Raw genomic sequence first — 14,188 nt, 5'->3', positions numbered from 1 at the left:
ATCCGCTGTTCCACGACTAGGTGGCAGCAAGTGAAATACTCCAGCAGCACCTGCCAAAAAAAAGCCAAAGGGAAGGACTTTTTTTTTCCCCCGCTGTGCATAGTTCTACAGCTGACTCATTGCTGTGAAATGTTTGAGGTCAAAATATAAACGTTGTGCTCGGAAAGTAATTGGGTAAATTGGTGGGAAAATGAGCCGCTGAGCGCCAAGTGAGCACGGAGCGCTGAGCGGAGCTTTCTCAGGCAGGGGGGGAGTCAGGCAGCACTGGGGCACGAGGGAAGATGGACTGGGCAGAGGGAGTGCATCAGACACCGGGGACACGGGGAGACCACGGGCAGAGGTGGCTGCTGCCCTCACCCCTCCTCGGAGCCGGGAGGATTTTGGTGGTGGCCCCTAACAAGCAGGCAGTGCCATCCAAAGGCAGAGGAGACGCAGGATTCCCACCCTGGGTACGTTAAGCTTGGACACATCTGCTCTGCCCTGATTTTACCAAATGTCTCTGCAGAGAGCTGCAGCTGGAGGCGTCTTCCAGCACTGGCCGTGAGCAGGAGGTGAGGACGCAGCACTCTGGGTGACCCCGGGCATGTCCCAGCCCAGCCACAGCTCTGCCAGGGCTCTGCCAGGACTCAGACCCAGCCTTCTGGAAGTGTTGAGCAACCCCAGGTTTAGACACGCAGCTCAGTGTGTTCAGGAGAGCAGGGCTCGTGTAGGGTGTGGCTGCAGCCCCTCTGGAGGGCCCTACCTCCCCACTGGGAACCTGGGTGGTTAGGCTCCTGGTTGCGCTTTGTTGTTCTGATAGAGGGAAGCTTTAGGTTGCAGCGGGTAGGACAGGCGAGCTGGCTGAGGGATGTTGCAATCTTCCCCTTGCTGCTTACGGCGGGCTCGCCCTCCCTCTGAAAGCAGTAACACCTATCCAGAAGAGGGACAGATGTTTTGGCTTTTCTTCCCTCCAAGCTGGAGAAAAAGGCAATCCTCGTGATGCTCAGCTTCTCCCCGAGGACGGAGCTGAGATCGAGCAGGTGCCGTGACGCTGGTTGGAGCTGCTCCCTCCCAGCACCACTTCCCAGACAGGTCGCTGGCTTCTGGGGCTGAGCGTGTGCTTCAGCAGTCAGCTGGAGAAAATCCTGGTGAGGCTCTGATCCTGCTGCGCTGAGAGGAGCAAGAAGGCACCCTCAAAAATCCCTTACGACAGATGATTTGGTCACAGCCCAGGCAGAGAAAAGAAGATCCTGCTGCTTAACAAGATATTTTCTGACAACTGCTGCGCGGTGACGATGGCTGGAGGGCAGAGACGGTCAGAAACAGATCCATCAGCTTCCTGGGGAAGGAGCTCAGGGTCCCTCAGTAACACGGCTCTGAAAGGGCTGGCAGCAGCTCCCAGCTCTGGGTGAGGCAGCGTGCCCAGGAAGCTGTAACCCTCCCTGCAGAGGTGTTTCAAGGAGGGTTAATGCGGCCGTAGGGCTCTCTTAGTTGCTGGAAGGACAGATGAAGAAATAAGCTGGGGAGAGAAGGGAGCAGGGTAAAATCCCAGAGCAAACAAAACCATTTGCAAATGCTCAGCTGCAAGCCCTGGAGGAAGAGCACGATGCTCCTCTGGGCTGCCATGTCCATAAATCCCTCTGCAGTGGGGCAGGTGGGGCCTGTGGGACGCCGTGGGGCAATTTCTCAAGGGGCTGAGGGGCTGAGCCCTGCCAAAAGGCTCCTGTGGCAATAAGCGCCCGCAGCCGCCAGCTCCCTGCCAGCAGCCAGGCCTGGAGTGGGACCTGGCGGCCGATCTCGCAGCCAAGACAGCTCCATTCATCAGCACTCGATAAACAAAAGTGCCCCGCTCCTTTATCCGGGAGATAAACGCGCAGGGCAGCAGACTGGCTGCTTTGTGCTCCCTGTGCCGAGTGTGGGAGGCTGCCCCGGCTGCCCAGCGGCACCGAGGCACCGCTGCTGCAGGAACCAGCGGGGAGAGATGTGTGGGAACGGGGTCACGGGGTGGCAGGCATGGGGAGATGCTTATCTGGGGTAGCTGTTCCTGCGGGCACGCCGCAGGAGCTGGGCCAAGGTGTGAGTCAGGTCCTGAGGCATTGCCGGCACCAGAAGCTGCTTCATAAAGGGGAGAAAATCCCCTTTGTGAATTTTTATCCTTTTTTGGCTTCTTTATGGTCAGTGATGGGAACTTGAAATTCCTTCTGCTTGCTTTTTAAATTTATTTTCTTTTTCAGAGCCTAATGATGCTGAGCCTCAATCCTGCTTTTGCTGGAGAGCAGTGGCAGGAGGGTTTGCTGGCCAGCTAGCGAGGAACACTTGTGTGATCCAAGCATCAGGGACTTTCCCCCTGTTGTTTGTTGGGCATTTGAATCAAGTAGCTGCTAAAAATACAGCTGTAGCCTCCCTCCACCGAGTCATCACTCCATGGGAGCAGACAGACCATCCTTGCTGGCAGTCCTATGGTCTTTGGGGACGACAGAGGCAGGCACGGGGCAGAGCTGTCCCCTCCTGTGCCCCATCATTCCCCACCTGCATCCTCTTCCTCTCTCCTTTCGTACAGGTGTAGATGTAAGGCTGAGTGTCAGCACCAGAAAATGAAACCAGACCTGCTGGGGCAGTGGTTTCTGGGTGATTCCCAGTGTCCAAGCCGACTGCCAGCTTTGAATCCGTGAATCATTGGATTCATCTTTGCATCAGCTAACACTCCTTCGCTGCATTTTTTGTGGTTGGATGCCGGATGCCTCTCACATCACTCTGTGCTGTTAACTCTGGCAGCCTACCCTATGATCCTAATGAAGAATGAGATCAAGCTTGTTTGAGATTGATTCTTCCTGAAAATGACGTTGACTGGTGTTAGCAGTACATTACTGCCTCTCCAACCTTTACCAGTTGAATTGTCTACCAGCACTCTGATTACCGTGTCCAGGGTGGCCACCAAGGCAGCGGTGACCAAGCTTATCAGATCTGTCTTTTTTAGTGTCAGTTTAATCCCCACACTCCTCGCGCACCTGGGGATTTCACCGGCACTCCGTGATTTATTGAAACAGAAAGCAATGCAAATGGGGAAGGAAGCTGCAAAATGCAGCCTCGTGAAAGCCTCTTTCCCTGCCAGCAGACTGAGCTCGCCCCGTTTCCTCAGCAGCACCAAAACAGCCGGATCCTCGCTGTCAGCCAGCCTGACGCTTTCCTCGCCTTCCGCTCCGACAAGCCAGGTGGGATTTTGAGATCTCAATTCCGCACGGGGAAAGGCACGGGGCAGAGAAACACGAAACCTTTCCTGCCCTTCTCTGGGTGGCTGAACCATGCCACGCAGCGGGTTTCTCTGCACGGGAGGGCCTGAGCTCTGCTCCTGGCCACGTGTGGAAGAGCAGGGGGTGCGAGCCCACCGCTGCGATCTCGCACGGACCCCTTGTCGCAGATCAGACAGCACAGGTTGCTGCTGCTTGTGAAGCTCCACTTTGTACCCAGCAGTTTTAAATTTTTTCTTGTGCTCTGTCAGGAGAAAAAAAATATGTTCGAGAGCACAGGAAACCTTGACAACCTGGCACTTGCTGAATGCGAATTCTCTTCCTCTGCTTTTTTTTTATCCCCTCTCTTGAAGGCTGCCAGAGGAAGCGGGTCCTTTGCTCCATGCAGGTTACAAAGAGCAGTTGTTCTCATGCAGCAGAACCAAAAATAAAAACGGGTGATTTTGCAGCCCTATTAAAACTCAGCTTAAAGCTGGCCAACGTTAACCTCTTCTGTGCCAGGGGACGGCACTGTCCAACCAGCCCATCTACAGGATGGCAAGATACGATAAATGGAAAAATCTGTCCCCAGCTACCCACGCTGAGTTCAGTTCAGCTTTTGTCCGCGTGAAACCTACTGATGTCTTTGTGAATCAGTGCAGAATGGGGACCCAAGGAAGGCACAGGCAGGGCCAGACGCAGCCCTGTGTCCCCTCGCATGCAGCTCATTAGCATTGGCTTGTGATATTTCACCAGCCCCTGGTTAACATCTTTTTCTCACCTTGGGTCACAGGTCTGGCTGCGATAACAAGCTCCTCTCATTTTCAGGCACATGCACCTCTCTGCCACGTCTGGGCTGTTCGTCACGTCTCCGTGTAATTGCCACTTGTGTGTGTGCAGCGTTCTTGGTAGCCTGAGGGGCTCCTCCATCCTTGTAGCTGCTCTTCTCTGATCACCCCTGATTTGTTGCACACCCTGACTGTGTATTAGTGCTCCTCCAGTTCCTGCAGGTGAACTCACGGTGTCTTTTACAGCATAGTGCCAGGTGAACGATGCTATTACAGAAGCGTTCCCTGGAGATCTTCCCTTCTTTATGGCTGTCATCCCAAGAGCCACAGAGGTCTGCCTGGCTGCTGCTGTCCTCCTGGACTCCTCTGTTATTTTCCAGAGCTTGTTGAAATAGCCTTAGTGGTGTTTGCTTGTTTGTTTTGTGAAAGGAGTCAGGTCTGAAGCCCCTGTGTCGTGTTTTTCCATCTGCAGCTCATCTCCATGAAAACCCAGCCTGACCCTGAAGCAAGCATCGGCTCCTTATTCCTTATTCAGCGGCTCCTTATTCCTTGCATACCTGGTGGTTTGTGGCCCAGGCTGCATTTGTGTGTGGCTGGAACAGTTTTTGGAGGAGCCCAGAGCCCGGTTCTTGTTTCTGGGACCCTGGTTGTCTGAAATCCTTGGAATAGCACAGGCACATTGGTATCAGACACCACACTAAAACCCCGCCATGTCCTTTCTTTTAATTTTGCTTAAAATAGCAATCTCCTTTGCCTGACACGAGCTGTCTTTCCAAAACCCCATCAGCTTTCCGCTGGCCAGCTGTGGGGCCACCCCAAAGCAGGAGGCCTGGCCGTGGCTGGCCTTGCTCCAGTCTCCCCACTGCCCTACACGTGTGTGCCTGCGTGAGGGTGCTGCAGCCCTTTCCGCCTCCTCAGTGCCCATCAGAGGTGCCGTTCCCAGTTTGCAGGAGTGAGAAAATCAGAATCCATCTGTTCCAGTGCAAAAACTGGGCAAAAACAAGAGAAAACGGCACTTTCCGCACAGCGCCTCAGGTGTTTTGGCAGAACTGGTGCTTGGAGGAGCCTCAGGAAAATCGAATTAATTGTTAAAAGAGGGGTACGGCCCCTCGGTGGTCTCTGGCCAGGACATGTAGGGTGTCACCTGCTGCTGGCAGAGCAAGGGGCTCTTCTCAACCCCCCTGCACCACCCCGGTACTGCCCTGAGCTTATAGAAACGTGAAAATGGAGCCTGCACGTGGCCTGGAGACGTTACAGCTGGGCAGCCATGCTCAGCAAGGGACAAAATATCATCACCCATGTGATGACAGCCAGCCTGGCCTTTATTTTGTGGACAACAGCAAGTTTTTGGCGTTTTGCTTGTTATTTTACCGGGGCTGGAAGGATGCTCGCCAGGGAGCAAGATGACAGACTGGTGGGTTTGGTGGGCACACCACCAGCCATTTACTGGGGGCAAGGATGGCCAGGAGGGTTTTTATTGAGAGAAAAACGTCAGTTTTCCAGCGATTAGGCTCAGTGTGGGTGCTGTTGGGTCTGGAGCCCTCGGCTGGGGACGGACTCGGGGGGCGATGCCCCAGGACCCGCCGCCGCGGGGCCAGGCTCCTCCCCGGGGAGGCCGGCGCTGATCGCCCCCCCCCTGCTTTAAGCGATTTGCCGTGAAATCCTTCAGGGACTATTTCAGGGGGGCTGCCCGTGGCCGACACAGCCAGCGGGCTCCCCACAGCCCCTTCCCGGCAGCGGGGGAGGCAGGGAGGCCGCGGCCCGCTCCGGGCCCGTGTTGCTAGGGCGACGCGGCGGGCGGGGACGGGCCCGGCGCTTTTCCTGCAGCGAGCACGGCCACAGAGGGCAGAGCTGAGCCCCGCCGAGCCCCGCCGAGCCCCGCCGAGCCCAGCCGCCGGGCAGGAGCTCCGCACCCCGCTCCCCACCGGCCCCCGGCCCCGGCGGGAGCCGCCGCCGCCCGGCCCGGTAAGTGCGGGCGGACCCCGGCCCCCCCCCGGCCCCATCGCGGCCGCCCCGATCCCCCCTTCCTCCTCCTCATCGCGGCGCCGCGGCCTCCCCCGTGCCCCCTTTGATCCCCTTTAATCCCCCGAAGCTGTGAGCTGCCCCCCCGGGCTCGCCCCGAGGGCTGCCAGCCGCCCCCCTCCCCCCGGGGTGCGGGTCCCGCTGCGGAGAGTGGGGCCGGAGCCACGCGTGGGGCGAAACCCAAACTGGGGGGGTGGTGCCCAGGCCCCCCAGGCTCGCTCGGATCTCCCCACGGGGCTGGGGTCGCCCATGGTGGGCGCTGGGGACGGTGGGGACCTGCCCCGTCCTCCCTTTGCCCACACCGGAGAGCTGCGGGCGACACGTGTGCGGCTGGAGCCGTGCCCCACAGCCCATGGCTGCTGCTCGCCGCCACCCACAGCCACTCGTGGCTGCCTCCTTGGCTTCTTTCTGGGGCTGCTTGTGGGGTCAGAGCGTCTGCTGCCACCCAAGCCAGGAGGACGGGCAGCCCGAGCGCCGCCGGGATCCTGCCAGGCTGTCCTAAGCCAGCTCGGCGCCTGGTGGAGGTGGGTCAAGGTTATCGTGCGCTGCCCCGCGGGGATGGGCAGCCTGGAAGTACGAGGAGGTTTGGGGTTTCCTCAAGGTCACCCTGGGAAGGGAAGACCCCACGCATCCTCTCTGCTGTTGCTGCACCCCACAGAGCTGCCGGGCTCCTGCTGGGCGAGGGCACGGCCGTGGATATCGGATTTTCCAGTGCCGCGGGCCTGTCTCCTGCAGGGTGCTCGGCATGGGGTTCCTACATCTTGCCGGGCTGTCAGGGTCCAGCAGACAGCAGGGCAGGACTGGATTTACTCATCCCATAATCTTTGTTTCCAGGTGGGGCAGGGGCTGTCAGCATCAGCGGTTTTTGTGTAGCCCCCCAGGGGATGGGGCCTCATCCCCGCCACGCTCGCTGCCCCGAGGACGTGACCCGTCGCGGTGTGCCCGCAGTGATTGGGATCACTGCAAGCCACTGGGGCTCGCCTCTCGCACGCCCTTCTTGGCAATGGGAAGCAAAAGGCAATCAAACTAGAGTGGTACTTGGCTGATAACAATATATCATGTGGGGCTGTCTTCTTCGCCGCAGCTTGTGTTTTGCTTTCCAGGCTGTTAAAAGCTGTTGTAAGGTATAGAGGAGGCCTGATGGAGGGAGATACTCAAAGCTCTGCACCGGAAAACAAACACCAGTGCTTAAAGAGGATTTGTGCCTGTAGGATCTTGAATCGTGTACTGCTACCTCTTGTCATTCGTGCAGGTGCAGTTTTTCTCCCTGAGCTTTGTTTCCAGGAAGCCCACCGTGGTGAGGCACGCTGGATTTTGGCAGCCGTGGCGGAGGTGGATGGCCGAGTTGGAATACGGAGCAAGCCTGCCTCGTAAATTGGAGCACGGCACAGCTCAGAAGGAAAGCCTGCTGTCTTGTTTGACGCCTAACAATCTTGTTAATGTCTTACTAAGATGCCAGAGCCCCGTGCGATCCTCCCGCTGCCATTTTAAGAAGGGATAGTGCGCTGTGTTAAGTTACAAGGAGGTAGAAACCACTGACAGCCTGGCAGGGTCATATGCTCCCCTTTTCCTGCCAAGACACACGTAGTGGAGAAGAGAGGGGGAAACACCTACCTGACCCTGGCTGGCCAAGGTGACAGCAACGTGTATATGTAGAAGCAGACCCTGCACTTGTGCTTCGTGTTTTGTGTTGTAGGATTCTGGCAGGGTGAAGGTGTGATGGAGACAAGAGACAGAGGAAGAGCTGCTGGGGTTTGGTGTGCCCACAGAGCCTGGGAGCCGTGAGGCTCTGGGCGTTTTTTGGAGCTGTGCTCCATTGAGGGTGCCACGAGAGGGAAATTCTCGCTTAGGAGCTGCGAGCGTTTCATGTGCCTGCATAATTGTTCTTATGTAACTGTCTTTGTGCCAAAAATTGTGAAATATGGGGAGTGAGAGCTCTTCTGGATTAGGGCAGCAACGTTTTTAGGGGGAAAAGTAGACGTGAAAATGCTGCGCTGTGTTCGGAGCTTGTATTCCTGATGAGGGAACCAATTTACAGATTCCTCTAAGAACAGATTTTCCGTGGGGAGTGAAGCCTGATCTAGGTGTGTGACGACTGCACAATGCTGTGAAAATAGTTAATGATCCCTTGACACTCTGGAGTGACTGACGTGACTAATACTTTCTCAGCAAGGAGCGCCCAGGTGTGGTGTAGCACTGCCTCGTCTTCCCTTTGGGTCCTCCCTGGCAGGAGCCAGCTGTGTGCTGGGCTGGGGGACACTTGTTCTGCAAGCACTGGCAAACCTCTGAACCGCCTCTTTCACCCCTCTCTGTGTCTTTTGGAAGCACAATGCTCTGGGGGAGCAATTGCCAAATTCACCGTAGCTGCTGAAAGGCAGCGTGCCCTTGTGAAATATTTGGGGTGAAAGGCGAGGGCGGCTGGTTGCGTGGCGAGAAGTTGAGCAGCACTGAATGCATCTGCAAAGGCACTCGAGTGCCCCTCGGTGCTGGCCCACGGTGCTTTTGTCACTCCATCCCTGAGCCAACCTGGGCAGGGAACTGCAAAACTTTTGCCCTGCTAACTTCCCAGCGCCAGCAAGATCCCTTGCACAGGGTGGATCTTGCAGTGGGCTGTTTCTGTCTGCCTGGAAGCACGCTGTGCTGCCAGAACGACATAAAAGAGCTTTGAACTAGGCCCCAAGGCTGAAGGAAGAGGGGAAAAATGCAAAACATTTTTGTTCAGTTGTTAGGAGATCCCGTGCTGGGGAGATGAGGTGTAGCCAAACCAGGTTTGGAATGGCTGGGAAGCTCATTTGAGCTCCCTTGTGGTCCTGCTGGCTGCAGCTCAGGTATATCATAGCAGGGTGCAAATACACCATCAAGGGACCTTCTGCAAGTCCTCCTTTTCGGGGCTGCTTCAGCGCAGATAGGCACTTCTCCTAAGCCTGCCTTCTCCCTGGCTGTCCTTTTATCAGATTTTTTTTCTGTTCTTTTTCTGTGTTTGTTTTTTTTTTTTTTTTTTTAATTATTTTGTTTTTCCCCAGGAGGAAGTTTCCACACATCTGCTGGCTGGTCAGTGGTGTCCCAGAGCTGTGCGCCGTGCCCTTGGCTGCAGTAAATCGAGGTAGTTCTGGCAGAGGCAGTGCAGCAAATTCGGTTTGCACCAGCTGAGGCCAGGTCATCATGTGCGAGCCCTCGGGCTACGGGGAAAAGCCTCTTCAAGTCTGCCCCTTACAAGTTTGTCAATGTCCTGTTAGGCTTTCAGGCGGACGTGGTTATGTCCCAGCTGCCTGCACAGCCCTAACTCTGCTCCCAGGTTTAAATTTTATTTAATTTTGACAGTTTGCAAGGAATCCAGCAGATTGCAGGGTGGGGAGGGATCTCTCGGTCTCCGAGTCCTGCCTCCTGCTCTTGCAGGGACGTAAGGGCTGGTTCTTTCTTTTCTGCATGCGTCTGTGTCACCTGATGCCTTACCACTGCATTGTGGGGAAATGCAAAAGCCTGCTTAGAAATAAATACCCAGACATCTGCACCACGAGAAGGTAACAGAATTGGATGCGTAGCAGTGCACGAGCTACAGATGCTGCCTGTGCAAGCCAGTGTTGTTTTTATTTCTGACTGTGGCACACAGCACACACAGTACCTCTGTTTTAGGGTGCATTCCCAAGGACTCCAGCATTGCAGAATTTTCCTACCCCTTTCTGTTTGCCTCCAAGCACAAAGGTAGGGTGCAGAGGGTGTTGCTGTAACCTCGCGGGATGGCTTGCTGGGAAGTTCCAGGTGTTAAGATAAACCAAGAGGGGCACAAAAGCTTTAGGAAACAAGGCAGAAACCCAAATAAACCCGATGAAAAGACCTTGCCACCCTGGGTGGTTTGGATTTCTGTCTGGCAGTTTCCTCTGACGCATCTGCAAATAAGAAAGCTTTGCATACTTGCTCTCTTACGAGGGCTGCCCACACGGAGATTATTTGCTGGGGAAAGGGAAAGGCACCCGGGCAGGAATGCTTGTTCTTAGTGTCAGAGGAAATGCGATGGGATGCTGTTTGTTTAGTTTGTGAGGTCTGTGTTGATCTTGATTGAATGCAGCCCATGGCGAGCTACTCCCAGGAAGGCAATTTGATGTTTGTTTTGTTAAACCTTCTCATAATCAGCTCTCGTTCTCGTTTCAGTGGTGCTGGTGTGGGTGGGTGGCGATGCCTTGTCAAGTCTCCCCGTGTCGTGCGCCTTCCTTTGGCGCTGCTGCTGGTGTGTGGCGCACCAGCAGAGCCGTCTGGATTTCATTTCTTTCCTGGCTGTGTGGCATTTGTTGATTTTATTTATTTATTTATTTTAATTTAGAGATTAATTTGCCAGCATCATGTGAATTTGAGCAGCCGGAGATGCCCCAAGTCCCATCAAAGCCAGTGCTGGGCTGTGCCTGCCCTACCTGGGGGCTGGCTGTGTGGCTGGAGCTCTTGCTTCCAAAAACAACAAAGGAGGTGTGGTTTTGGGACAGGATATTTCAGGCGCTAACCGTGAGTTTGGGTGCTGCCCTCTCCTTTGCCACAGCCTCAGAGCGTGACCTTGGAGGAGTGGTAAAACGTCCCTCTGCCTCTGTAGGCTGCAAGAAGCAGGAGCAGCAGCACCGCAGGGTTTTGCCTCTTGTATGTAGTTGCAACAGCAGCTGCTGCAGAAGGTGTGACCCGACAGCATGAGAGCTCTCTGCTGGGCCCTTCATTTTCCTCTTTCGTTTGATGTCAGTCTTCCCAAGCACGGGGACAGCTCCCTTGTCCACGTCCTGGGTAAGCTGAGCTCCTCTCTGTAAGGCAGCAGCAACACTTGTTGGTTCATCTCATCCTTCGGGAGCAGCTGTTGTTTGTGAAGGCTATTTTGTCAGGGGAGCAATTCTTCTACAGGACATAAAACACGTTGCATTGGCCTGAACCCCTTTCCCTGAGCTGTCCTGTGAGCTTTGTTAGCAGCTCACTGCATGCCCGTGGGCACCAGTTGCCCGACTTTGTGTTTGTGTGTTTTTTTATTTTTATTTTTAACTTTTTCCTGTCTTGTATTACCTGTCTCCTTCTGTGCCGTGCCGGCGAGCAGATGAGCAGGACTGCGTGTGTTTTTATTTGTCTGGAGCCTCCTAAATATATTCTCTCCCTGCCGGGTACTCCTCGCCTGCCTTGCAGCCTGCTGGAGTCTCTGCTGATTCACAGCACCTGGGCGAGGAGGGATGGATCACGCCGCAGACTCCGGAGCTGTCAGACAGCAGTTGCAGCCCCTTGGCAATCCTCCTGCCCGTGGCCGAGCACGGGGAAGTTTCTGCGAGGAGCTGCTAACCTCTGGAGGAGCAGCGTGACCCGTGCGGGGCTGCTGGCGAGCAAGGAACCATTTTGCTGTGCTCCCAACAGCTTTGGCGTGAGCCAGCAGCTGAGAGGGGAGGAGAAAAACGTGCTTCGTGCTGCAGGAGCAGAGCAGGTAGGTTCAGGCACCGGTACAGCAGAGGGACAGGCAGCAGCAGCGGTGTCCCGGGAGGGCTGCCCTGTGGCGGAGAGGCGAGGAGCACGGAGCAACGTGACACTGAGCTGGCACTCGGAGCGTTTGGGAGCATTAGTCACAGCCTGCCTTCAGCAGTGGGAGGTGAGGACATCTGCTGCCGTCGTCGGAAAGGTTTGGGAGGCTGGGAGAACATCCGTGTGTTAGCCTCTTCGCTCTCCACACCCGTCCTGGTGCTTTTTTCTTTGTTTGTTTGTTGTTTTTTTCAGTGTTTTTTTTTTTTTTTTGGCATGGGGAGCCAGGGGAAAGGCCTGGTGGGAAAGGGGTCAGGCTGGTTGCTGGGGGACAAAGAGCTCCCTCCTCCTTGGCAGTGTCACAGCTTTGTGCCGGGCTGGTGCCTGAGTAACCACAGCCTCTGCTGGGAAACAGGCTGACATGGCTTGAAAGGGGGCTAAAAACCCCTCCAGGGGCTAAAAAACCCCTCGTATGGCTTCCTTGTGAAAATATTTGCGGCTTCTCTGCCAGCTTGCTGCCGAGGCTGCGTGCAGCCTGTACCCGTGGCTCGGTGCAGGGGACGAGCCGCGTTGTACCGCAGCCCTGGGTCCCTCGGGGTGCCTGCTAGGAGCTGCTGGCTTTGGGGACAGAAAGCATCTTTAAAACACTGCGCAGTTCCCACGGTGTGGTCCTTGCTGCTGGAGAAAGGTGATTGCTTTGGGCCTGCTGGGCACAGCTCTGCTGCTGCCACACGCACGTGGTGTTGGAAGGAGTGGGAGCAGAGGGGAAAAACCCTCTGCTGCGGTGCTCTGTCGCGGTCCCCTAGTGTCCCCTGGCAGGAACATGCGCAGGCTTTGCAAAGGGCTCGGCGAGCACGTGTCCCTGGAGATGCAGAGCAATACGAGCGACTTCCTCTCCTCTTCCTCTTCCTCTCCCTGCCTCATGTGCCTGCAGGCAGGCACCGCAGCGCAGCCAGCGGCACCGAGGGCTCCCCTCCGGTGATGGCAGAGGTGAGGGACCCACGTCTTGGGGGCTGGCGAGGGGGGGGCTCCTTTCCGAGCACAGCCCAGCCTGGCTGGGATCGTGCGTTGCCCTTCCTGCCCTCCTTCCCGTTTCCCTTTCCCTCCTTGCACTCAGGGCTGGATGGAGGAGCCGGGCTTTTTGCCCGCTAGCCGTGCAGCCGGGCTGGGCGAGCTGTAGGGCCGAGCCGCAGCGCTGCTGTGCTGCTCCTGCAGCCTTGTCAAGGCAAGCACCTTCCCCTCCTGCACAGCTCTTGTGAAAGAGCCTGGGTTTGTTGCACCCTTCTCTCCCTTTGCCCTGGGGGCACGCTGGGCTTGTTTGAATTAATGTAATTAGCACATGCCTTATTAGCTCGCTAAGGCACAAAGAACTCGTGTATATTTGTAGCCAGGTTAAGCAGCCCCTATTAATTTAATAACCGTGTCCTCGGCGCATGGCAACAGTTAACGGCTGGCGGTGACTCAGGACGGGGCAGGATGGAGGGAATTTGGGCAAGGGATCCGTGTGCGGTTCCCTTTTATTGTGTTGTGCTTTTGTTAACGAGCAGGGCTGCGAGGGGAATTAGCAGCAGGCAGGGGAGGTGGAAGGAAGCTCGCCCTGCGCGCTCGCTCCGCAGCCAGCCTGCCGTTCTCCTGCAGCCCCCGCTGGGGGACCCGGGCAGGAACAGCTCCGCGGGTGTGGAGGTGGTGCTCTGATGAGGTAATGCCACGAATCGGCCAGAAGAGATGTTTTTTTTTTTTCCTTTTTCCCCCAGCAGGGCTGCTGAAGGCCTGTTCTTGCAGAGGAGAGCCATCTGCTGAGAGCCAGGAGTTTTGTTGCCCGTGGGGAATGAATGGGGCCTTTCACACCCCGGGTCCTCAGCTCTGCCCTGCTTGCCTCGTTCCTACTGAGCAAGCTTGAATCCAGCCCTCGGTTTCCCTTGGGCTCCTTGGCTGGTAGTTTTTAGCTACTGCTTTGTACCTTTTTTCTACTCTGCCAGTCTCTTGGCAGAGCAGCCAGGCAAGGGCTTTGCACCACGTCGTTTCCCTGGGTGCAGCAAGTCCTGCCAGCTCAGAGGGGTGGTCTGGCTGTGCCGCCAGGCTCCGGCTCTGCCTTTCCTTATGGACAAGGCTGCCGCAGAGCAGTGGAAAGGACAGATTTCATACAAGTTCTGGTTTCTTTTTCCCTTGGTCAGTTTGTGCTTTCTCCAGCTAACGCCGTGTTTCTCCAAAGCTGTAATTTCACAAAAACTGGCGTGGGGAACTGCTCCGGAGTGGGACGGCATGACAGTGTGTGTGAATCACACCGGTTCCTCCGGCAGCACTTGGAAGGGGGATCACTGGCAACAAGCACGCCTGCTGTCATCTCGAGATGTCCGAGCTGTGAACTCGCCTGAATACCACATGGTCATGTCTGGGCTGCTTCAGTGTCTGTCAGCCAGCTTCTGCTTCCACTCCGTGCTCCAGCTGCAAAATACCATCGGCTGTTGTGAACTTAATTTCGATAGCCATTGGCTCTGGGAGCTTCCCCATAGGTTTTTGTTGTGTCTGTGTACGGATTATTTGCTCTGTAGCCACTTTTTTCAAGATACCCATGAATCAGGGCATGGATTTGCAGGTGTCTGCTGACCACAGGCTGGAGCCTCCTGCTGTATTCGAGCAAAATTGGGCCTGAATTTCTGCTGCTGCTGTGCTCTGGCCTTGTCTCGCCGTGTCACTACAAAC

General features: G+C 56.0%; 1 protein-coding gene across 4 annotated transcripts in view; it reads left to right on the top strand.

The window, feature by feature from the left end:
- The first annotated feature begins 3,040 nt into the window (after nt 1-3,040).
- SLC25A22 (solute carrier family 25 member 22) overlaps nt 3,041-14,188 on the top strand; it is a 35,353-nt gene continuing 24,205 nt past the window's right edge. Inside the window, exons 1-2 of one of the 4 annotated variants that reach the window (XM_068684497.1) lie at nt 12,337-12,475; nt 13,033-13,184. The gene's annotated coding sequence lies outside the window, so the exon portion shown is untranslated. Of the gene's footprint in view, nt 3,192-5,682; nt 5,960-12,336; nt 12,476-13,032; nt 13,185-14,188 lie in introns of those variants that run through there. The other 3 variants (XM_068684499.1, XM_068684495.1, XM_068684498.1) reach the window with 3 other exon arrangements.

The sequence above is a fragment of the Anas acuta genome, chromosome 5 (assembly GCF_963932015.1).
Source record: "Anas acuta chromosome 5, bAnaAcu1.1, whole genome shotgun sequence".
In the NCBI taxonomy this organism is placed as follows: Eukaryota; Metazoa; Chordata; class Aves; order Anseriformes; family Anatidae; genus Anas; species Anas acuta.
The sequence above is the reverse complement of the archived record's forward strand: the minus strand, read 5'-3'. Positions and strand labels throughout refer to the sequence as shown.